At 36.3% G+C, this 26,192-nt stretch overlaps 1 long non-coding RNA gene across 1 annotated transcript in view; it reads left to right on the top strand.

The window, feature by feature from the left end:
- The window catches only part of LOC138066168 (uncharacterized), a 114,201-nt gene extending 88,263 nt beyond the window's left edge, over positions 1-25,938 (top strand). Inside the window, exons 2-4 of the long non-coding RNA XR_011139410.1 lie at positions 5,114-5,290; positions 20,031-20,172; positions 25,868-25,938. This is a non-coding gene — a long non-coding RNA (uncharacterized lncRNA). The remainder of the gene's footprint in view (positions 1-5,113; positions 5,291-20,030; positions 20,173-25,867) is intronic.
- The last annotated feature ends 254 nt before the right edge of the window (positions 25,939-26,192 follow it).

Here is a 26,192-nt window from a genome sequence, read left to right as displayed (position 1 = left end):
AAGGAGAAGTACTCTGGGATGTTTGGTCATGCAAAATGTTCACAGAAAATGCACGATACTCATGGAATAGAATGGACATCATTAAGTTTTAAACGATAAAATCTGGGAGAAAGAGGAGAAATCCAAACAGACCTGGTTAAATTATATAGGAACAGGGAAATAAGGTAGAAATCTATGAAGATAAATGAATGTGAAAAGAAGTAAGCAAGAGGAAAGGAGTAGTTACATTGGTATTTCACTTAATGAAATGCATGTGCCTAATCAGCTGAATATTTGGATAAGAGCGAAGAAAAGTGAGATGTTTGTACACAAAGGTCATGGGGAGTAATAGTGGGATCCATCAATTTCTAGATGTGGCTATCAACCTGTTTCATCACCAAAAAGTTACTGTGACAACTGCAGACCCCCAAGTTTGGCAAGCAGCAAAAATTCATTCTAGCAAGGCACACACTGGCAAAAGAAAAAAGTCATTTTTTATTAAGTCAACTGAAATGAGAGCCACTGAGTGTAGAGGCAGAGTGAAGTTTCTTCAGGTCAAAGTTATAAAAACTCTCCAGAGCTTGTATGTTAATAAGAGGAAAGAGAAACCTTTTATGCAGGACTTTCAGAATAATGAACTTCTTAAAGAGACAATTAGGAGCAAGTCCAGAGTCTGCATAATGGAAAAAAAGTAATGATCAGCAAGAAAATTACATCTTGAAGGTTAAAACTTGTAGAATTGCCAAAAGCAAACAAGACTTAAGCATTGTGTGACAGAATATAATGAAATATTAAAAAATTCTGCAGTACAAATAAATAAAATTAGTATAAATAAAGATGTGAATGCCATCATAAAGATGGTATTAAGATTAAAAAGAACCTCAGTATTTCATGCATTCATACAATACCTCAGTATTTCATACATTCTCTAGTATGCAGATATTTGTCTCTCTTTTGGTAAAAAGGTGATGCTGATCAAAATATCATCTCTTTTTGGAATAGCAAACAGAAATAACTCTATGGAAAATACCCCATTCAAAATGGAGACAAAATTCAAACAGCTTAGCTTGCTCTAATTAGGTAAATAAAATAATTCTGTACTGCACAGTTGTGAAATAGCCACTAGTTTAAATGATGTGTCTATTAGGAAGGAAATATTCAAGAGTGAATGTATAATATAACAGGGAACCAGCAGATTCACTACTTGTTTTTAAAAGGAGGAATGAAACAATCTAGGAAATATATACACTTTGTTTTCAAATATTAACATAATTTTAGTAACATTTGAGTTAAAATGGAAGGGCAAATGAAAAATGGAATGAAATGCAATTTAAAGTGAAAGTAGACAAATCACACTAATTTGATATATAGAATTTATCAGAGAGCTGGTTTTCTAGATAAAGGAAACTAACAATCACATCTTTCTTGGCTTCAGCAAATAAAAGAACATTTATAATTACTTCTGTAAAAGAAATGGAAGTATGCTAATCTAATTAGATTTAGGCCTGAAGATGGTAGGCATTGCCTAAGGTGAGGGGATCATCCTCTGGCAATTCGAGGAAGCAAGCAAATCTAGCTAGTCATAGGATGACAGTGACCAATATGAGACAGCTGTGAAAAAGGAAAATGCAATCCTAGAAAGTTTTCAGGCATGGTGCTTCTAATAGGGAGGAAAAGTATTATTTCTAATGTATAGGCCACTGTTGAAACATCCTCTGGAATAATATGTAAAATTCTCAGCGTCTGTGTTAAGCAAGATGAACTAAAACTGGAGCAATTCAGAGAATTACTGAGATGTCAAGGGGAAAGACATTTATATCAAAAGAAAGGAGGCTAAATCAGCTTACTTTGTTTAACCTAGCAAGTTAAGACTGAAGGGAAAATACTTGCTTTATGTTAACACATCAAGGGAGTTTCAGGCAGTACAATGTTGGTGTAGGAACACATAATTATAATTAATCCTAAGTGTCTTTTGGATGGCAATTAGAAGAAAGATTTTAAGAATTAAAGATGTAGTGGAAGAAGGAAACCTGTGATTTCAGGATGAAAGCAGGTAAGTAGTTACAATAACAGGATTATAGGCACAACTCTTGTTAACTCGGAAGGTTTGTTAAAGTCTTATGATCCTAAGCTAAATGTCCTAAACTTGTGACAGAAACATATGATTGTTTTGTTATGGAATGGTTATGATAAGAAATTAGAAGAAAATGATGGCAATTTTCTAACTATATAAATATGGAGTGAAGCATTTCAGATACCAGATATCCCAACAAAATTCATTCTCATTAAAAGCCTGAGGTCTTCTTCTAATACACGCAAACTGCTGCGAAATCTTGCACCTGTCCTCAAATGACATTTCTAGGGATTCATGAGGCGTGCAAAGAGATTTGGATTCAACTAAAATAATTCCTCATGAAGTATAAAGAGTTAAAGAAATATTCATCTGTTGCTGGTTTTCCGAAAGTTGAAAGTCATTTTAGGTGACAATCTAAGATGAAGTTAAGGATAGATTAGGATTAATTGCTGATTTTCTACCTCTTTTTTTCTAATAAATGATGCCTACATTCCTTTATTCCAAAATTTTCCTTTGCTGTATATGCAGACTCATTCTTAGAAGAGGAGAAATATTACTTATTAAATCCACATACAAGAGAGATCCTCAAGTTTCTGAGCTGGGGGACAAGGAAGATTCTTCACATCATATTTTTTGTTTATTATGACATGGCATTTGAACCTGTGTCCTTATGATTACAGAAATCTCTGGCAGAAATGTTATGTAAGCATATTTTAGCCATCAGAGAAGCATGTGATAACTGCATTGGATAATGTCTATTCTCAAAATATGGAATATGGAAAATATGGAATATAAGTAGGTTGTAAATAAAAGCTTGTAACAAACAAGTTAACTTTACTCAGCTACCTGACTTTACTGAGATTAACACTGAATCACATATTGTGTTGCAGTGGAATTGTTTCTTGATTCAGTTTACAGACAGCATCATGACACAAACTGCAGAAATGGTTCTTTCATACCACACAAATGTAGGGAAGACATGCTTCACCTTTTACCACCAGCCTCTATGAATTTTCCTCTAGCATGTGACTATGAACTTTCTTTATTTTGACCAAAATAGTAAGGACAACCTATGTACTGATTTGAAAAGCATGCCTAATACACAGGTAAATTTGTGTATGAGGTTTTATTCACCAAGGATGGGCCGAACAGACTTGATTAAAGTTCATACCACTTATCTTCTGTGGTGATAGACAACCAGAAGCTTTACTGAGTCTTCACACGCTCTTGCTTTAGATGGAGAGATATTTCATTAACAGGAAAAGCTGCGTGCTGCAGCTGTTATTTTAGAAAGATGCATAATTGCTTTTCATTAATCATCTCTATTTAAAGCAAAACTGATAGAAGAAAGAAAGTCTAAGGTTGTAGACTTTTTGGATCTAGTCTGTTCCAGTTGCCCTGGTAAGGAATATAAATCTTCACATACTAAATCATTCTCACTTTTGATTTCAAAGAGAGATTATGTCAATAAGAACTGATTAAACGGGCTCATGTATTTGAAGTTATCTTCAGTGCACAAAGTGGAGTTTGAGCTCGGAGAAGTGTATGTTCATCCACCTTCTAAAGTAGTCTTAAATTACTCTTTGTTACTTCAAGTCAAAGGATTTGGCAGAGACCCAGCAGAACAGGAGAAAAATTACGGGGCCTTAGGATGCACCCCCTGAGGTAAGGTAGTTATCAAGGCACTTCTGAGCAACTGCTGAAAACGTGGTCTTCAGTCTGCAGCTGTTGTGCCAGGGGACAGACAGGTAACTTGAGAAGTCTGTCAGATGCCATCTCTAAAGAAGTAAATCACTCATACCGTATTTCTGGATTCTCCTCTTCTTTCTATGGGAATTAGTTATTTTAGAAACTGGATTTTGAGTGGGAATTTGTCCCTTGAAGAACTAAAGATCAATAGTCTTTGTATTGAGAATGAGGAGAGTTTTAAGTGAGTCAGTTATTCTATTCCCTATGACCCCACACTGTAGTTCTTGGTAACAGAAATGAGTCTCCTATTCTCCAGTATGTACTGGTGGCAGCAGAGCTGAGTTCTACACTTAGCCTTTACTTTCTCAATGTCAATTTCACCTTCAAAAATATCTCTTCGTTATATCTGAGTCATTTGTTGCATTGCTTCCTCATCTTTGGAAGGTGTGGGAGAGACTAAAAATTTTTTTTTTTTAATTCTTTTAATCTCACTCATATATACAAGGAAGTCGATGAAAGCCTCAAATACTCCATACACTCACCTTAGAGCACCTTACCCAAAGGAAAGCTGCTTTAAATATACCTGGCTGTCATATTCTGCCTTTCACTGGAAATTGCATTCATGAGTTTTAAAATAGGACACATTTTGGTCACTCCTCTGTTCTAGTGATTTGTGATCTGAGTAAAAATATATTGATTCTCAGCTTTGTTGCTGCTCAGAGTAGCAGGGCAAGGCAGCATGAGAGAGACATGATACAGAATCTTGTACAGTGGAATTCAAGTATTAATGATTCTTAGAGAAATACAGTCTATAAAATTATCAGTTTGACATTCTTACTAATTTTACTTTAAAAGCATGTAATGAATATACTCTAATTGTTCCCTGTCTTTAAATAATTGCAAAGATATTGATAGCTTTTTTTTGAATCTAGACAACGAAAAGTAGATTCATACTTAAAAATTTTTTTTTTCCTTATTACTCTATTTTACTCTCATGTGTACTTTCAGTATTGTAATATTCACACTGTAAAAGATTATGCAGACTATTTATTCCCATATAATTAGTAATTTGTTTAGTTAAAAATAATGTGCCTTATCCATTTCATCATACCCATTTACCATTTTTAAAAGCCAGAGACATTTCCAAGAGTTTTGCCCATTCTAGGCAGTAGAAGACAATCTTCTGCAATATTGCATATAATAAATTTACTACATGAGATTTTTGCTTTTCAGAGTAAGTTTTAGGGATAGGATTTGTCTATGAATCTGAATGAAAGGCTATATGAAAATATTGCATGTCCGATTATATTTGCCATTTCATTTTTTGCATATGCAATGTCCCTGAAATTTCTCTTTTCATTATATTTCAAGGTTCAACTTTTTTCACTAAATGGTTTGTGAAAGTCTCTTCTGACGTCTTCATTCCGGAAAACTGCATCTTTGAAGTTAGCTGTACAGGAACCAAGAATCCTTCACTGCAAGCTTGGCTTTCAGTAGAAGACAGAATGAAGAAGTTTTGTGCCCATATTACCCACGTGCACAGCTAAGGTTAGATATGGCTTAAGATAAGTATGTTTCATAAGTACAGGAAACACAAGATTCTATGTTATCATAGCTTTATGTAGGTAATCATTAGCTCAGCTATATACTCTTTTTGAAGTGCTGCTCCTTAAAAATTAAGTTTATAGATAACCTTTGTCCTTAGAAGGGGAAGAGGAAAAGGGTTAGACATTAAGAGCAAGCAGGCAGGGAAGCTCTCAGAGAAGGAGGGAATCTCTTTGTGTTACTTGCATGCATGTATACGCTGCAGTGCTATTGAACTGCAGGATAGTTATGATAGGTTTTTTTGTTTCATTTATTTTCCCCTGTTTTACTTCTTTCATGTATCATCCCCATATTAATCATTCTAGGCCTTCAGAATTCCTGTTTGTTCCTTTCTTCCTCTGGATAACTGACTGGAGATACTGAACAATGTGCTACAGCTTTTGGTGGGTAAATCAAAGAAAAAACTCACGACATTCCTTTTGATTGCTTTGATGCCTATGTAACAGTAAGAATAAGGGGAAAACACTTTGATATGGACTGTGTTTATTAAGAAAGTACCAGGTAATAACAGCTGAGTGCATGTAAGCATGTACTTGTTCTCTGAGAGCTCTGATGTCTTCTCTCTTAGGCATCCTAAATTATTCAAATGGATGTCATTCCACTCTGGTAGTCTGTGACTCACTCAGCCTGACCTGGCATTGGTGCACCAGAAGCAGGGTTGGAAAATCCTTTGGCAGAGATAAAAACTGATCTCATCACCATATCACCGTGCTAGTGTCCAAAGAAAATATAAGGCTTAGAATATAGCAATGCAGATGTTTGTCATTCCAAATGTGAGAACACAGTTGATGTTAAAATGATGATTAGACTCTTATTTCTTTAAGCTGCGTTTTATGAAGAGTGAATATGGATGTCCAGAATCAGAAAGATAAGTGTAATGCTTTTTTATTTAAAATTTTTAACCTAGAGATGCATACTGAAAAAAATAGAAGTAGCAACGTGTGATGAGAAATTTCACTTGAAATAAGCAAAGACTCTGAGCAAACTAAATGAAATAATGCCATTAAAAAAAAAAAAAAAGCTCATGGTTCAATCATACTTGAAAAGAGATACTATGGCTTTTAGAGGTACTACCACTGTCTCTACCAGAAGAAAAACTTTCTAATACCTATGGCATGCCACTGGCATGTCAGCACAACTCTCTGCTTCTGGGTAAACATCTGGGGTTGGCCTTCCAGCTATTGCTCCAATCAGACAGTTATGAGTATGTGTTTGTGCATATGTGCATGCGTGTGTGTGTATTTGTGCGCGCACGTGCACATTGGGTGAGGGAATCAACAAACGTATAATGTGAATAGTTTTCTGGTATTAGTAGTATCAACTTGATTCTAGTAATATTACCTTATTTATTTAAAGTTGTTCTAAAAAATATTAGTTGTGGTTTGTGTTTTCCCCTGACATGATCCCCTATCAGGAAAAAGGGAATTTGCAGCATTGGTACTTGGAGATTTCAGTTTAGCTGTTAAGTGAGCTAAGTGTGAGCTATGAACTTTCATCCTAGTATCCAGGTAATTACATAAAACCTTAGGATTGTTGAATTCAGTCATTTTTAGATAAACTGACAATAGAGCTGGGCAATTCATTTCAAGAATATTACTAAATTTACTCAAAAGTGGAGTTTGATGTGAATTGGAACTGTCAACAGATTTTAACAGTGAACTCAGTGAATAGTTTAGGATCAAAGAGACATATGGGAGAGTGTTCAGAAAAACACAAGCTTTTTAATCCAGATGTCTCATTTTGAAAATGCCCATTCATTCTATTGTTTATAGTCTATCAGTGTTTTCTTAAGCTAGATATTTTAATTTGTTTTGCAAAACAATTTTTCATGTTATGATGACCTAGATCATGCAAAGTAACAAGGAGAAAACAGAGAAGAAAAAGTTCAGCTATTTGTTAGATCATTTGAAAGAAAAACAAGATATTATCACTAGGGTTGAACTGATGCCTTAATTTAAATCTTTTTTCTGAATCCAAAAATTTTTGCTTTGACCTGAATATGCTTCCTCTAGCCCTCCTCTCCATCCAAATTTTTGTTTGTTTGTTTGGCTTGTGAAATGGAAATTTATTATAGACTGAGGTATACATACTCTGCAGAATCAGAAATATCTCCTAAACACCTCCAATTTCTAGGTATGTTTGTAAACACCCTTAGGAATTTGGAATTCCTGAAAAGTACTGCTTGACTCTTTATTATAGGAGCTATGACTGAAACCTGACAAACAGATCTTGACAAATATAACCTTCAAGGTAAATGAAGCTGAGAGAAGGAGAGGAACAATTCCTATTCTGCCTTTTAAAAGTTCTGGTAGCTAAAAGAAACTGCCTTTGGAAAGAAATTCAAAATTTGCATGTGTACAAGTTTGTTCAAAAACAAATCCCATGTATTTTTAGTTGTAAATAACAACAGATGTCTAATACAATGCCAAGGTAGGAATTTAAAGGCAGCTTCTAATACCCAGACATATTCATATACATGAAAGAAATTCAATTTGTACTATTTTTATACTGGGAAGAGAAACAGGTGCCTGACTTAAAACAGTTATTTAACATAACGTATTTACCTTAAAGTTTCAGATGAAGTCTCCAGTCTTGTGAGAGCAAACTGCAGATGCAATTTGGAGTGTCCAAAGAGTAGTTACTGTTATTTGATATGCAAAAATGTGAGATGTGATGTTGGACACGTAAGGAAGAGAAATGGCCCATAAAGCCTACCTGGATAAGTATAATTATTCCAAGTCATTGTTCTTATAACAAAGGTTTAGATTTGTGAATTTATCATGATCTATCTTTGAATGTTCTAGCAAATACACAATTTCACTGTTATTCTACCCCCAAATTACCTGAGCTTCTGGATGTCTGTGGAAAGGAAACAATCTCAGTGTGAATCACTCCAACATTTACAACTTTTTAGCTCTGCCTTTCAAGTAACTTCACTAGTATTCTATATGTCTAGCATTAACTAGATATGTTCTGCAGTTGCTTTCATATTTTGCTAACTCTTATCTGTGGTTCTCACTGTATTTTCTTTGATCTTGATTATAAAATACAGCTTTAAGTAGGCAAGTTGCTACTTTCTTTTTTGCTTAGTGCCCTGGAGAGAAGGAATGGGAAAGGTGAAGCAGAAGTAATGTAATGACCATACACACTGCTCATTAGGGGCCCCTTCTAAAATCATGTTGGTACAGATCTGGCTGATACTGTTTTGAGCACAAGGAAAGTAGGGAGATCTTTACTGTGAGCATTGTATCAGGATAAAGATGAGACGAATTTGCCAGTACATTATTGAACTTTTCCTGTTTGGTTGCAGAGAATATGTTAGTGTCTAGGTTGTATTAAAACACTTCCCTGAGTTAGAATAATACTTGTTTACAGTAGAGATGACATTTGCACAGTATCCTTTGGAAACTGTGCAGAGCTATCACCTCTCTCTCTCTCTCTCTCTCTCTCTCTCTTTTTTTTATTGTATCTTAGATTTGATTAATGTCTGCATTGTTGCTATCTCTTCTCTGTTTGCTTATGAAAGTATATTAAAATCAGAATGGGCAGCACTAGCTAACGTTAGAGATGTACAATTTTCTAGTAAAAATACATTTTCAGCAGTAATTTTTCATCAGATTTTATAATTTAAATGAAATTTTCCATTGTTTTTTAAATTTCAGTAATAAGAGTTTGTTTCCTAAAATGAAACTAGGTAAAATGTATTGTTTACTAATATAAAATTATAATGAATCTTCCTTCTGAGAAGACCTTAACCCATTTGTTTTTGGCAGAACCTGACACTTGACTGGGTCATGGCCTTTATGCCAAGAATGTGCCTTTCTTGTAGCTGTGAGATTTCACTCATACTGGACCATGTTATAGGTCACTGAAAAATTTTAAGTTGGAGCTAGTCCCAGTCTGTGTGAAATTTGACAAGGCCATTTATTTTTATAAGCATGAAATCCTCTGATTTACAAACTGGTAAACTGCCCAGGAGCAGATACCAAACTTTAAGCTGCTAAGTCTTAAGAAGATTCTGTTCTCACTGAGTTTGGTCAAGCCTTTCAGAGCATCTGATAATCACAGCAAAAATGTTCATTTTCCAGTCGTGACCTAAGGAAAGAAGCTGGAATTTCTCTGTAGTAAACGCTGCCAGCTTCTCTGAGGAGGCCTGAACAGGGACTGGCCACAGAATTGAAGCTGGCCTTTTGTATAGTCTTCAGGACTCTCCTGTTAGGCCCAGCAGGAATAAAGAAGTCATTCAAAAGGATTCAATGCAAAGACAATTATATAAAGTTATAGAGGTATGTGATCAGTTCATTGTTATTTTACTGGCCTGGGCATTAAGACTGGGACAAACGGTAGATTTGGGCAAGCCGGAAGAGAACATGGGATTAGGAATAGAAGTTTTTGTTACGAGAAGGTGGAGGAACATGCCCGTCCTTGAGGCCTAGAACGGATGCTAACATATCTGAAATTTTTCACCTTTTGCTCCGAGAGAACATCTTTGAAACCCAATGGGAAAGTCTGTTTTTTTCCCCTAAGCACTGGCTTCTGCAATGTCCTAGTGCTGCTAGTAGGTATATCGTGAGCGTACATGGCAAAGACCATGCAAACACCCTAGCTCTCCCAAAAGACAATGTGGTAGTGTCACATAATGGAAGTTGTATTTCTTTCATTTTTCATTTAAGAGTGCAGGAAATAGCATAGAAACCGCTATCTGCCCTACTTTTAGGCATTACTATGGCTGCAAAACCAAGCATTTTAAAGTTACAGAGTGACAGATTACCTTTAGTTCCTAGTTTTTTTGCATATTCATACACACTTTGATTCCATGATCACTTTGTGTATCTTCTATGGCAGCCCGGGCTTTATTCAGGGCATTACATGGACCAGCCTGGGGCATGAATCCAGGCTGCTTTTTATGTGACCTCACTTTTTACTGCTGAAGATGGGAGGTGAATGAATGAGGAAAAAAAGTTTATGTGTTTGGACTCTGCCCGGGACAACTGGATTTAATCTCTGCCACAGAGTTCCAGTGCGGTGTTGCAGTAGAAGTAGTCACTCTTCCTTTTCTGATTTCTGTTGGTTTATGTTGTTCTGACTGTTTTTAGCTACAACTGAAGTTGGTAGGAATATTGTCTTGAACGTGCTGAGTGATATATTATGTAATTTGAGAATCAGTTGCTAACAATCTTATGTTGTACACTGTAAATAAGCAGGTACTTCTACATTCAGTGTCTTGCCGGTTCAGCCTGCCATCTGTAATGTGGGGATAACAGTAACCTCTCACATCACATTGCACTTTGTGAAGATAAATTAATGCTTGTGGAGAATCATAGTGCTGAGCGTCAGAGAAAAGCCCATGAGGAAATTAATAATTCTGTCTTCGTAGCAGCCTTTGAATAGTGTGCAGTAGATAAGGCTTAAGTCCACAACACGAACAATGAGAGTAAAACAACACACTGAATAGCTATTCTTTTTTAATTGATCACCATCCATTCTGCTCACTCAATGAGGTAGGGGTCCTGTGCAGAAAAAATACGGTGTGTGATTATGTATTAAAAGCCTGTGTCATAATGCATATACTCAAGGGAGGAGAACCAGTGCAGTAAAGATTGTTGATTTCTCTCATTTGTACTTGTAAGTATTTGATTTTGCAGCTGTTGTATCTACTGTCCATTTTCATGTATAAACCTCTCCCTTGCTTTCATTTACCCATTCTTACCAGCACACACTCGCTTAGACTCTGTTTTAAATAATATCCCAATAGGCATAGAATGTTTTTCCACATTTTTTTCCCATAGATTTTTTTTCTTGTTCATTCTTTCACTCCTTCTCCCCCCAAGTCCCCTTCACTCTTTTGTGCTATTCATGCCAATAATCTTTTTAGAAGGGGGCATGTCTTGGCTTCTTTAGAAGCTCATATAATTGCAGTGCTTTTTAAAGCTCAATGGCTGATTGCTTTTAGCAGTCTAAATTCCAGAATGATGCTCCTGCCTTATTGTAGCATTCTTTTTGGGGGGACCAAATGTCAAGTTCAATCAGCTGTTTCATTTAATTTAATACCTTTCAAGATTGTTCTTTGCTTAGTTGGATTGTTTCTATTTATTTCCTTTCTTCAAGAGCTGTGTCTTATTTCATCTTCCCTTTGTTGTTAGACTTTTCATTATAGTGAACCTCAGGATGCGGTCCATTTGTTCAATAGCACTGATTATACGTTTATTATCTTTTATTAAATGGTCTGAACAAGGACTTGAGTCTGTGCTGAGATGGCAAAAAGACATACAGGTCAGGTCTTGTTAATTATTTCAATATCTATTAGTTCATCTGAAGACTGGAGGAGTGGAGGGGGAGCAAGATAAAATTCAGTAGTATTCTATGAATTATTATGTTAAAGTTAAAATAGTAAAATTAAGATCTTCATCTGCTGCCTAACATAGTTCTCACTGAAAACAAGTAAAGTCTGATAGATTTTAGTCTGTTGTTTGTCTTTCATTTTATGCCTGCAGTAGCTTGCAGACGCTCAGAAAAAAAACAGATATCTAAATTTTACAGGAGTGATGAAGCTTGTGGCTTATCTGTGCCAGCACCCAAATTTTGGTAGTCCCTGATTACATCTGTTACAAAGGAAGGTGCAAGAAGCTTTCCTAAGAACAGTCCTAGAATAGCCATGAGTTTACTCAGAAGGTCATCAGTTGCGCGCAGAGGGGTTGGCCCTTGAGCATTTGCTGAGTTCAGGATCTGGGGATGACTGAACTCATGTGGATGAACTTCAGCCAGGAGACGAGGCTGGTTTTCTCTGTTCTTTTGCAGCTACAGTAAATGGTGACAACAAATAAGCAGTGACTCGGAATAAATCATTTCACAAATTTGGCTCTCACATGTACCTATACGAGGAAGTTTCATAGATAAGAATGTAAAAAAACACTGCTTTATTCATGATGAAATGCAGATGAATTACAAAAACAGGATACCAGCTAGCAGAGATGTGCTGCAAAAGCTTTCCTGTATCTGTTTCCAAGATCATACTAAGCTCTAATCTTCAACAAGATGCAGCATGTTTGGGAATATGAATGTCTTGGGACATTGCTGGGGCTTGGATATCTTTTAATAACTTCAGTTGTTTGTTCTTAACTTTTAAAGACTTCCCCAATGAAGTTTCAAATGTTTTAGGATTACTGCTTATTTCTGGCTTAAAATTAAGCAGAGAATCCCACATGGCCTCCTCTGCAGCAAGATTGTGCATTTATATGATTCACAGATAGGTATTTGAATAAGCTAAGTTTTACTAATTCAAAAGCAAACCCCTTTCTTCCCAAAGTTTTCCAGTTTTTAAATGTTATATCCTTCTTGGTAACCCTTAGCAGTTATTAAACATCTTGAATATATACAGGCGAATATGAAAGTGGGATTTCAGTGGAGCAAAAATGATCAGGTTTGCTTAAGGGGGTAAATGGACGTTTTTATCATAAAATTTCTCCTTACAGGTGTTCAGCTTTCATGCTCTATTTCAAGCCTATGGACACTGTTATTGAAATTAGGATTCTCATTTGAGAGCTAGCAAAATATACACCTTGCATAATAAACACAACCTAGGCTGCAGACCCTAGCTGTAGGTGCTGATACTGTTGCTATTTGTTGCAGTCTGGGGTGGGGATCCCACTAGGGAAGAGGCCAATAAATGAAAACCTGTGCTTTAATGTTGTGCAAACTGATTGCACTGATCAAAATCTTGCACTTAAAGCAGAGCACATTAAATCAGAAATGAGCAGCTGAGTTTTGGACTATAATCTGGAAATCCTGCCCAGTGATGTAGGACCCCCATGCATTTGTTGCGGCTGCCTGTGTAGCTGTTTGCAGGGCAGAGACCAGCTAGGTTAGTAAGTCTTTAATAGGCTTTAAAAGAAAACTGTGGATGGGAAAAATACTATTAAGGTAGATTTATGTTTAGTCTTCAAGATTTAACTAAAAAGAATTTTAATTAAAAAGGACATTCTTAAGCATGTAAAGCCTGAGTACAGTAATGGAAATAAAGATTTTAAATAAACTGCTGAGCATAGACAAAAATTGTAGTCATTTAGTTAGGATTGTTACTGTCAGAGCAAAAATTATAGAATGAAATACGTAACCACATTTCTACAAATTCTATCCATATAAATACATTCCTGATATTTCAAGGGGCAATGTGGTCCTGTCATCAAATATAATTGTGCAGATTTTTAAGAGATATATTCTACTTCTAGAACATAAAGAACTGTAAGTTTAAAAAAAGAATGAAACTATGGTGTCTCCTGGGGAGATGAGAGAATATATTTCCAAAACTGAAAGAAAAGTTGCATTTGTGCCTCTCCTTGCCTCATCACTCCAAATGGAATAGTTAAGAAGGAAAACAGAAGAATGTCTGGGAGTTTTGCAGAGTATCTGGTGTTTTGACTGTTCCATATGCAGTAAGGAAGTGTGTGGTACAAAAGCAAGTATTCATCTATTACCAGTAGAATGTAATTCTTTACTGTTCTGGCACCAACATGATGAGGCAAATGCATCTCAATGTAATTCATACTGTCGTCACAGCTACTAATCAAAGCATTTTGAATGATATTCACTCATGAAGTATTAGTTTAGGCATTGCAGAAAGCCAAAAAGTGACTCTGCTTAGTTCCAAAATTTTATCCTACAAGCTCTAACATGAACTGGGCAAAAGAATATATTCCCCTCTTTGTCCTCTGTGGACAGGACGTGAAATAATCGCAGAAGAGATGTAAATAGATGTCAAAGACAATTTCTGACCGTAGCTTAGTTAAGTATACAACTAGATTTGGCTAGACTAGATCACTGTAGTGTTTAAAAAATGGGATCATTTTGGACATGTTTGGAATCATTTGGGGATGGCTGATCTTGCCTCAAGGAAGGGGGATGACCTTTCAAGGCCTCTTTCAAGCTTTTTGGTCAAGATTCAGCTGACATGTCTACTAATAAGCACACTTCATTTTGGTCAATATTATATTTCTTCAGATTAAATGATTTACTTTGTTGATCTTGGACAAAACAGTTGATGTCAGACCTTTCTGTGCTGTTACCTCATGTCTCTGATCTTTTTGGAAGGTACTCTCTTGTCCTTCAACACTATTTTTCTGTGGCCAGAAATACTTGAATATCCTAAAGGCAAAGAAACTCCATTTCTATACGTGTCTAGATAAAAGTAATCTTCACTATTTCTGATAATAAATATACTTGGAACCCAGCCCATACATAATACAAAAGAGATACACAAACATAAGGAGAAATTGTTGTCACTTTAGGGATTCTATGCCGTTCATCAGGTAATCATTTCAAATGTAGAATGCCTCCATTGCACAGTGAACGTCAAACTCTGAACTCTCAGCTTAACTTAATTGGGAGGTTTCATTCATCTTTGTTCATTACCAGGACCTTTTGGCACATAGTAAGATTGATAATATTATAGTAAAGTGACAGGTTCTGTGATAGTTACTGAATAATTGTGGAACTGAAGCCTTTCTTTCACCTGGCTAAGATTATTATTTAAAAATCCATTTTAGGTCAAAGAGAATAGCATTTTCTCATTTTTCAAAAATATGATTGACGTGAAAAATCTGCTCTGTTAGACCCCTAATGTGTGTCACAAAGTGGGTGGGGTACCAGCTAGCTTACAAGCCTATTTTAGTCTTGACCCAGAGCTAAAATTCAGGAGATGGTATTGCTAAAATGAGCTGAAAAGTCTTTAAAAATTAAATGTTTAGGTATCAGCACCAATTTAGAAGCAGTGCTTATTCATATAAAAATTAACAGCAATAATTTGAAAATATTTTCCTCATTAAGAATATGAGTAGAATCATAGAATCACATAGGTTGGAAGGAGCCTGGGAGGTTGTCTCATCCATGTCCTCCACTGAAACCATCTTCACTTAGATAAGGTTGTTCAAGGTCTTGTGTAGTCAAGTTCTGAAAAAACTCCAAGGATGGAGACTCCATAGCCTCTCTGAGCACTTGTTTCTGTGTCTAACTACCCTTATCATTAAAAATGCTTCCTTATATCTAGTTGAAATTTTCTTGGTTGCAACTTGTGTCCATTGCCTTGTGTCCTGTCACTACACACCTCTGGGAAACTCTGTCTCTGCCTTCTCTATATAGTTACCCGCAGGTAACTAAAGACCGCAACAGGCTGGCCCTTTAGCCTTCTTTTCTTAAGGCTTCTCAAGGTTTAAGTCAAACCTTACAGTACTCTAGATGCAGTCTCACAAGTGCCAAACAGAAGGGAGAGCTTTTGTTGGCCTGCTGGCTACAGCCTTGCTAATGCAGCCCCGTGTAAGGTTGACTTTCTTTGATGCAAAGGTACTCTGCTAAATTATGTTCAGTTTATCATCCACCAGGATCCTTTTCTGAAAAACTGTTATCTATTCAGCTGGCGCCTCCTGCATGGAGTTGTTCAATCCCAGATTCAGGACTTTGCACTTGCCTTTGCTGATCTTCATGAGGTTCCTGTTAGGATATTGCTCCTGCCTCTTGAATTCCTTTGAATAGCATTTCTGCCCTTTATCACATTGATCATATGTTGGTCAAACACGGATCTCCTCTTTGACTGAGCCACTCATCTCATCAGAGAGAGGTATCAGGCTGATTGGGTATGATTTGCCTTTGGTGAATCCACGCTGGCTCTCCCCACTCACCTTCTTGTCTTCCATGTGCCTGGAAATGCCTTCCATTGCTCCATCATCTTCCTAGGAACTGAGGTAAGGCTGAACAGCCTGTAGTTCTCCTGATCCTCTTTCTTGCTCTTCTTGAAGATGGGTGTGATATTTGCTTTTTACAGGAGCCTCCCCCTAACTTCTATGATCTTTTGAAGATGATAGCAAGTAGCCTTGCAGTGACTTTGGCCAGTTCCTTTAGCACCCTTGGATCCAGCCTGTCCGCTAGACAACTCTCTCCTCCACCTAACCTCAGCCTTTTCCGTGTCTTTTGTCACGAGGTCCCCTGCCCACTTGACCAATGTGTTTGTATATAGTGTGTGTGTATGGATATGTTTCTCTTTCTCTATCCATATGTATATAATGTTAACAATTTCCCACTATACAGGAAAACATTAAGCTGCATAATTATATTAATAATCATAACATGAAAAACATATTTCAGGATTCCAAGAGCTGGAGAACTGTTGAATGGTAATATGCATTCAGAACAGGTAACCAAAATGTAGAATAATAAGAATAGCAGAAACAATAGCAATTATTTCCAGAAATGGGTCAATTTTTGAACTAGTTCTGTGAAGTGATAAACACAGTTCATGAACTGTATATATACGATATAAACCTGTAATATGAGGAACTGGCTGGTAAAATTTTCAAAGGATAGAATCTTGGCAATATGTGGAAAAAAGCAACTCCCATTTTTGGCAATGTGGCTGTGATAAAATGCATTACAGGTTACTTCCCATCAGTAACTCAAGCCATCACGGTGCGGAGTAAGCTTTGTCTTAGTAGTCTAATTGCTTGTATAGAAAGTGAATACAATTTCATAATGCAAAAATTTGTGAATATTTACCTACAGACCGTTGTATACTATCTAGACTTATTAAGTCTCTTTTTTAATAAATTATAATTCCATTATTCTGCTCAGCAAATCTTTTTTCCCACTCCCAGGGATAAATAAATTCAATAAAAACTTGAAAAATATTTTATGATAACAGTAAAACACAACTGTTAGATCACCTGAACTTCTTAAATTATATTGAGTAATTTAATTATCAAAGAATTATATATATTTGCTGTTTATGATGTACAAATTACAGTAAGATTAAATTCTGCTTTGAGGGTATAACCAGATTTTAGTAAAATATTGAGGTGGTATGTAAGGCAATCAAAATAGTAAATATGTGTCGTTTGTAAGGAAACAGGCTTCACAGACCACAGAGAGAAGATATTCAAAAATAGATATATTTTTCAAGAAAATTCTTTTTGCAAGAATATAGACTTTTCCTCTAATTGCGATAAAAGAAGGCTGCCTGTTTGCAGTTTACTTCAGCTGCTACATAGTGAAATAATCTTGATGTGCTTTTAACTGTAAAGGAAGATTATAAGAAATACCTGTCGTGCTGTCACTGACTATATTAATCAGAAGCTTGCTAAGAATATACAAAACATAGCTTAACTGTATAAAAACTAGGTGAACTCACAGATAGTTAATGCATTACTCTAATGGTATGAATGGGAGAAACACAGGAACATTAAAAATGTTATCTGATTTAGTACTGAACATATCAAAAGTACCAAGAAAGAATATGGAATGTTTATATAATGAGTGCAAAGGAAACAGTTTGCACTGGTATAGATAAGATTCATATTGTAAGGGTCAGGCGGATGTAACGTAAATATCATTTTTAACAAAATATGTAGCATATCGTTCCACATTCTTATTTATTCTTCTTAGTGAGATTCCCAACAAAGCTATGTACCTCAGTACTTCAGTTTTCATATTTTCTGTGGCAGACTCTGCCTTTGTAGGCCAACTTCTCTAGTCAAATGACAACATATACAATTGAATTTGAGTTCATGAATTATCTCATGTTCCAAGTCCTATTACCCAGATTTTTTTGAAATAAAGTATCTTTGGTTGATAGGTGACGGATATGCTGCAATGTTCGGTCATAAACTTTGTCTGTAAATAACTTTTGAATCTTGGTTTAATTTTTGGCATGGCTCAGTCAGATAATACCTGTTGTACTTTCTTTATGCAATAAAAATATGGGGAAATACTTCTTTTGAATTGTTTCCTTCCTACAGTCCCTCAGACCTCTCTAGGACATACATAATTTCTGTGAGCATAGACTACAGAGATGGTCTGCCTCAGGTTTGTTAACTTAGAAATGAAAATAATTTGCAAATACTTAAAGGTCTTTGCTAGTCTTTCGATAAGGGAAGTTTTTCAATTTGAAACTATCTTCCCCTACGGCCATAAGCTGACTCTAGTTGTCAGTAAATGAATTTTGTATCCAGAGAGAAGAATAAAATTGTTGTTAAATGTAGTTAAGTAATACAGGTTGCTAGTGGAAGAAGGTTTAGGGTGTACTGTACAATATGCTGTCCAGGCAGGATTCTGTAATTCAAGAGTAACTCCACTGGATTTAATGGACTGGACTCAAAATTTACTGTAGTGTAATAACGTAGAATTAGAAACACAGTATTTGATGAGGAAAATATGTATTTATATAGCACAGAAAAATCACGTATAATCATAACAAAGCAAAAATATTTGTGTCTTCCTTTTGGGACTTCCTTATAGTAGGTTAGAATGTGGTATAGGGACCACTCCGAAAAACTTTGCCTCATTTTTCCTAACCATCGGTAGTTTGTGAGGCAGAGAGATGTGGAATGGATCAGTGGTGTCAACGGAACAGGTAACGGCCTGGATCCAGACCTGGATCAGCTAATTATATGGCAGCATATTATAATTGTGTTTTTCAATAGTAATTGATATAGCCCGAAATACCACATAGCATAGTGCTTTGTAAACAGAGAGGAAAAACAAGTCTGCTCTTCCAAAGGGTTTCTAATTCAGTAGCTTTTTAACTGAAGTTAATTCAGTAAATATCGCGAAGCAGTGATGGCGATGACGAGTGGCACTTAGACAATCAGAAACAAAGCTGAAAGAATCCATAGGTAAGAATTTGAGCTGCATTAAAAAGACTCAAAACCCAAGGCTAAAGTTTAATCTCTGAGAGGGATCAAATTGTTTATATAGGAAACTTAATACAATAGGATTCTGACTGACCTGTCTAGGAGCAACTACAATTCAGATTAATAACAATAAATATGATACAGGTCCTTCAAATGTGGAGTAGTCCTTCAGAGCAATGAAAGTAATGGGAAGGAAAGAAGGCCTGTCGTATATTGTATGTGTCACAAGCAATATAAATTGCACAAGTAGCGTCATCTGGCTTCTTGCTGCCAAAGAGGTAAAACATTCAGCACATGAAGCAGCAGCTGTGGCAGCACTGAAAGCTTGTGAAGCCATGAGTTTTAATAACTCTGATAATTCTGCAAGCAGTAGTAATAGAAGTAGCAGCTGCAGAGATATCTGTGCCGCTGACGTGTTTTCTGGGCTGACTTGATGGATCTACCTGCTACTACTCCTGCCAAAATACTAGATGGTGTTGTTCTACCTTACTTGCCATCATCTTTGGCAAATAGGTCAATAATTTCTGTCTAAGGTGACAGAATTTGAGTGACCTGAGCCTTAGTTTCAAAAGTCAAATTTAAGAAGTAAATGGTTACGTTTTATGTTGCTTTTTGTCTGGTCTGTTCTCCGAGCCCATTCTGTGCACGATTGGCTGTAGCAGTGATTCATTCTTGTGATGCTGCATCCACTTTCTTTGTTATCTAGCTTGATCAATGAGTAATATAATTGTCATATTCAGAGAAAGTATCCATTGGAATCAGACGGATTCCAGGAGGGTTATCTGTGGGGTCATTTTGGGAAAAAAAGTGGAAGAAAAGGTCAGCAGGCCTTTTAAGACAACTGCATGTCAAGGAGGTTTGTAATATGTGAACAATGACAGCAAAAGATGCACAAACCAGTAGTGAAATACACAGAAAGAGAAGAAGATAAATTTGGCCTCTTTTTTGCATGGCATCTTGGTTATGTGCAAATAGCTAAAGCGATTCTGACTGTCTTTTTCTTTTAAAAGGGAGGGAGTCCAAAAGAAGCAAACCAGTATCAGAGTATACCTCTGTGACTTCACCAATCACTGAAGCTGAATTTTGAGAGGAGACATTAACTACGAGGAAGACTTACGAAAAATATTACCTGAGACAGAGCAAGTGCTTAAGGTCAGAACGTGATTTCATTTACCCTGACATCAGTCTGGATTACTTCCATGGGTTTCATGACAGTTGTTTTCAGTGGAGATACTCTGGATTTATAACCATGTAAGTAAGATTACCACTCAGCCCACGGGATTTTATGAAGTGATATGCAGATAGAGGCAGTCAGAGCCAAATTCTGCCCCAGGTTATATCCATGCAACTCCTCTGAAGTCACTAAGTGCTTTCTTTCTAACGCTTTGCAATATTTCTTGTCTCCTGTGTAATACTTTTCTTTCCCTGCCACAACCTGCTGCAGTTCTCTCCAAGAGATGGTGATGAACTAGCAGAGCAGTGACCTTTCATAGTGAAAAATACCACAAGACTGTCTGTCTCACCATATTTTAACCGTTTCCTTTGCTGTAAAGCTGGCAACGAGGGGCTGCTTTTCACCTGCTTCTCAGTTCAACAAGGGCAGCCTACAGGCTTTTCTGTCCATTCCGATTGGATTTATATTTGCATCTGAATGAGAAACAGCTTGATACTTGTTTTCACAAACACACAGGAAAAAAATGTGCCTTCTGTGTTATGTGCATAAAGCTGAGTGAACTTAGTGGAGGCTCTGCACATAATTCTAAAGACAGACAAATTTTAAGCCTGATGAAATTGCAGTGGGATAGTAGGTTAGTAGGGCTGTTGAAAGGGAATAAAAAAAAAGAGCAGCTGTCCTATATCTGTCTTTTTCTGAGATGTACAGCATCAGAGAAATTCTGAAATACTATGTAGCAGCACATCTCTTGTGTGCTATTTCTCCTAATTCTGTGGCTCTGAGTGGGAAGGGAAGAGCATAAACGATATGTGGATAATACAGCTGTTATCTGGCACTTGACAAAATACCAGAGGCACTAATGAATTACTTATGATAGTGACATGTGTCTCTATATAACTGCATTTTCAGGTTTTGTCCTAGCACCTCTGTTTTTTTGTAACTCGTGTCACTGAGTGATACCTCTAGGCCAGCTGAGCATGAGTGCTTCAGTACAGCTTTAGTACATCTTTCATGTGTTTCCCCAGCTTTTTTTCTCCATCTTCGTATAATAATGCAATCAGAGGCTCAGGGACTTGGCCAGCTGGGACACACTAGTTTTCAAAAGACATTCAACCTTCCAAACTAGATGCATTAAACAAGCAAATAGATGGATTTTCTATGTATATCTCACTTTTAAAATAAAATGTAGCTACACATTTTTATTGTGCATCTTCATTGTCTATGAGAGAGACTGAGAAAAGTAGATGCATAATTATATACTTCCAGAAACTTTCACAGTCTTTCTATGTTACCTGTTCTTTCACCTCACCAAAATGTAAACTTACTTGACTCTTACTCCTCTATCATGCACATCCACAATTCACTTCAAAAACGGAGTCAACCTGTTCCTGGCTACTGGGATAGGTCTGTGAAGGAGATAGATAGCTAGAAGGAAGGAAGGGGTGGAAAAGCTGAGGGCAGAGTTGCTCAAAAGAAATGAAGGCAAAGATGTTTGGGGGCCAGAGAGCGTATGGGGGGTCAGAACAGAAGAAAATAGGATTTTATAATGGAAAAGAGAAACGGAACTTTGGCATTTCAGAGGAAAGAGGCAAAGCACAGAACAGATGTGAGGATCAAAATTTGGAGGCATGCTTTAAAATATGAGGAAAAGGGAAGAATTTAAAGGAAATGAAAAGGGAGAAAATACATACCTAGAGAAAAGGGGGAAGATCTATAAAACTGAAGCAATTGAAGCAGGAGGAAGGAGGATGAAGAAATAGTTTAAAATAAAACAGATAGTGTAACAGAAATAAAAATAGGGATAGAAAAAAAGAAAAAGTAGAGGACAAAGACAAAATGAACAGGAAAGTCTTCTGAAAGTGAACTTTTCTAGGTAGGTGAGCCATGAAATAGTAGGAGAAAACTTTATGCTTTACTGTGACACTAGATTTTCAATATATGCACGGATTACCTCTATCACATATGCTTTGATTTTGCTTCCCATCTTCTCCTGACTTGCCTTGGATACTGGGCTGCTAACATTAGGATCGAATATACATCCTTTTCCTGGCTGGTTTTTTTCCACAGATTTTCTCGTATTTACAGTCCAAAGTACGCTTACTTTTGTGATCTTGCACTGGCAAACCTTGAGATGATTGTCGTGGCTGTTACATGGACTTTCCTGCGGAAAAAGATTGCCAATGATCTGAGAATCACCCTTTCTTCCCCACCTCCTCCCTGCTCTTCACCCCTTTGCTTTGTAGATTCTAGTTTATAACTTTGTACTAGGGGAAAATAGTTTAGTAGACATTAGTCAATAATAGTCGTTTAAAGAGCCAATAAACATTACCCTGCAATATACATGGGCAAAGCTTAACAGGGAGTTGGTGCATGTAATATCTGTGCCTAATGAAAGCATGCTTCAGTCAGCCCTACTCGTTTAATGAGCAAGAGTAACCAGTAGGGAGATTGAACAGGTCCCGATGGAACATTATGTTTACTGTTCAAAACGTATTTAGGCAACCACCTGCTGTACTGGAGTGGGACACTTATACGGGAAGGCCTCCATTCCTTCTCTTCCCAGATGGCTATTGGGGAGAGTTTTCCCCTTTCACCCTTTTTTTTCCTCTTTCTCCTTTTTATTTTTCTTTATCTTTTCCCCAAATTAACTTTTACTATTACATTTGATGTATGCCATCAGATATGGACCCCACAAATGCACATGTAAATCAATCTCAGCATCCTTTGTGCAGCACATGAATCATTAGGCTCTGCCTGTTAGCTTTTTTTGGTGACCTCAACCAAAGCAATAGAGATTGAAAATCCAGATTTAGTCCTACTCCAATCCATCTTCTATGTCATATCTTACAATGACTAGATAGTACAACGACCATCTCTAATTCTTTCCAGTTTCATTTTCCTGAACTAGATATCACAGTCTGAAGTGTTATCTATGATATTATATAGAATGCACATATAAACTTAGATATTGTGTTTTGCATACAGAACACAATTGGTAAGAATATAAAACTGACCAGCCTATACAAGATATTGGAGGTGTTTATAAAATTCTCAAAGATAAAAGAATAAAAGGGACAAGAAATGAGGTCTCAATAGCGAATGAAAAAACTTCAGTTGCAAACTTATGTTGAATAGGCTTTCCTGAAAATCGAGGATGAAAGTGGTCTTTATATAGCAAAGTAGAAGACTCTTACTAAGTCATTTTTTAAATAAGAATAAACAGAGAGGTGGGAATTGTACATGCAAAGTACATTTTGGAAAAATATTCTTAAAATAGAACTCTACTGGGTAACTTCTGCCAGCTGCTAAAAGTACACAACCTCATTTGCAGCAGAATTACTTCAGTAGGACATAAATGATCGTTAAGGAATGAAGAAATTGTTTTAATTTATATATAATTTATTGGAACATTAAAGGAAGTTTCTGAAGAGCTGTCAAGTGTTACTGAAGAAACTACTGAATCCTTTCCTTTTTGTATCTCCTTAGGGAACCTTGCTTACGATCCCACCCGAGGCACGTTATAACAGAGTGATAGAGTAAGGTCATATGCCTGCAATGACTTCTGTAGGTATTCATAAGTGAATATGAATAAGAATCTAGCTTTAAACATGCCTGTAATTCATAGAACTGAACTACTCTTTTATTGTTAATGATCATTATTAATTTGCTAGATATGCAAATATTTTAAAAGACAATAAGCTAATCTATTTCTTTTGTATTTAAGACTATGGACCCCCAAATACCAAAACTTTTTACCTCCGTCCCATCTTTATTTCTTCCTTCTATCACACCATTTATCTGTCACATAATTCTGAACCTGTGTTTTTTCAGACATTTCATTTTTTATGCAGCACTCTGTAAGTGTAAATTATATCCTTGAAAGGAGAGTGTGCCTTCACATCATGCCTTATGTACAGTATCAGGCAACTATGACTCTTTACAGCCCTCTGCTCATCTCCACTGGTGTGTCTGAAATGGAACTTGTAAATTCAAGAAAACGCATTCCGATTAATATTTCATGTAGTAAATCCTTTTGGTAGATCTTTACTGCAGTTGCCTTGAGGGAGTCAACAGTTGTTTAAATAACTTGCATAATCTCTTAATCTGTGACAATGAGCAAATGAATAAATAAGTAGAAATTGCTGTATACAATTCAATTAGAGAGGCAGAGCAGCTTTCTCTGTTGCATTAGTAATCTGCTTGTGTTTAGCATCTGCTCTGTGCCATTTCTATTATTCAGCATAAACAAATATAAACATGACTTGAAGATTTCTAAGCTTGCCCTTTCTTACTGCATTATGGTATAGATTTTTATTCAACAGTCATTTGTTCAATATTAATTGCTGTGTTTCAACTTGAATTTTGCAATTGATTGCATCCTTTTTTGTCTTTCACCACAGTTCTCAAATTAAATCAACTTGTCCCTTTAGGGATACTAAACTGGACAAGATTCCTGTTTACTTTGAATTTCTTCTGAGACAAGCAGAAGCACTGTGACCTAGTAAAAATACTAAAGAACTGGATATCTTTAAGCAATCAGTCCACACCACCAATTGAAAATGGCACAAGATAGATTAGAAGCTTGAAAAAGAAGTGCTGACCTTTTAGTAGTTAAAACACCAATGCAGTTCTTCCTATTATACAGCTCTGTAGTGATGTATTTCAAAAAATGTTTCTGGAAATGCCAAGTAGTCAATCATTATTTCTTAAGGATTTTTCAGAAGAGTCAATAGAACTGGTAAAAACATAACTTGAGAAATTAACTTAAGCAAGAAATCAGTTCTGCCTAATTCTTTCTGTTCTCTGAAAACTATCTGATGTAGCTCCATACCTCCTTTTCCAGGTGTACCTTGCTAACACTTATCTTTTTCTACCTCACAACTGTTATGGACAGTATTTCTTCTTATTAAAGGAAACTTGTCTCCCTGACATATGAGCTGTGGCATCTGACTTTCCCTCCTGTTCTTACCATAGACCTTTCTTCACATAGATTCCCCATAGAACTGCAAAAATAAGATGAAAAATATTTTTTTGCACCTACTTCTGCTTTACAACCTTCTCAACATATAAACTTATGTGTTGGATCGTCTTTTCAGCCTAACATGTCAGACCTTCTCACTAATCCTGATCTAGACCCTCACATATTAAGAAAGACACTTTGATTGATTTCATTTGATTGAAGCTTTTATACATTCTCCTCCTTCTTATTCCCTTCCAAAACGACGCTACTGAAATTGTAGTCGTAGCAACCCATCACTATTAAAAAGTAGTATAATTCTTTTCTTTTGGGGGCTTATTTGCATTTGCAACTTTATTGCTGTTCCAGAAAATTCTAAATTTAGTTGTGAATCTGTATTTCAGTTTCTGAGCATGCAAGATTATAGGTGCAACAAGTGCCAACTGTATTAAAAGTGTTATGATCAGAACTTTGGATCCAAGGGATGGGTTGATAACAGAGAAGTTACAAGGAGATGTAAATTGGCCAGGGATATCATACATATAGGAGCAACTGTAGTGAATACATGTATTTAGCAGGGCCTACTCATTTATCCCTCAAACCACTAGAGCGCAGATTTTTAAGTTTCATTGCTAGTAGGATCATAATAAATGTTATTACGCAATAATAATATATTATTATGCAATATTTTTCCTTTTTTGGAATTATGATGAAAGAAAACACATATCATGAAGGTGTGCATCCAAAAGATCTAAATGGGACAGTGAAAGGAAGAACACTACAACAGGTCAGTAATTTCTTAAAGAAATAACTTTCATCAGAATAATGCTAGAAAGTCAACAAAACCAAACCAAATCAAACCAATCTCCCCCAGCAATCTTTCCCTCCAAAGTGGCAGCTTAGCCAAAAAATGTCAGTTTTGACTAAAATTCATTAAATTCTTTTGGAATGGTTCTTCTCAAGTGCTTATCATTTGGAGCTGTTCCACTTCATTATAAACAAACTTTTACTGGACTACAGAGTATCCAAGGGAATTAGAGA

The sequence above is a fragment of the Struthio camelus genome, chromosome 2, assembly GCF_040807025.1.
Source record: "Struthio camelus isolate bStrCam1 chromosome 2, bStrCam1.hap1, whole genome shotgun sequence".
Lineage (NCBI taxonomy): Eukaryota > Metazoa > Chordata > Aves > Struthioniformes > Struthionidae > Struthio > Struthio camelus.
Note: the sequence above shows the minus strand (reverse complement) of the source record. Positions and strands in the feature narration are given on the sequence as shown.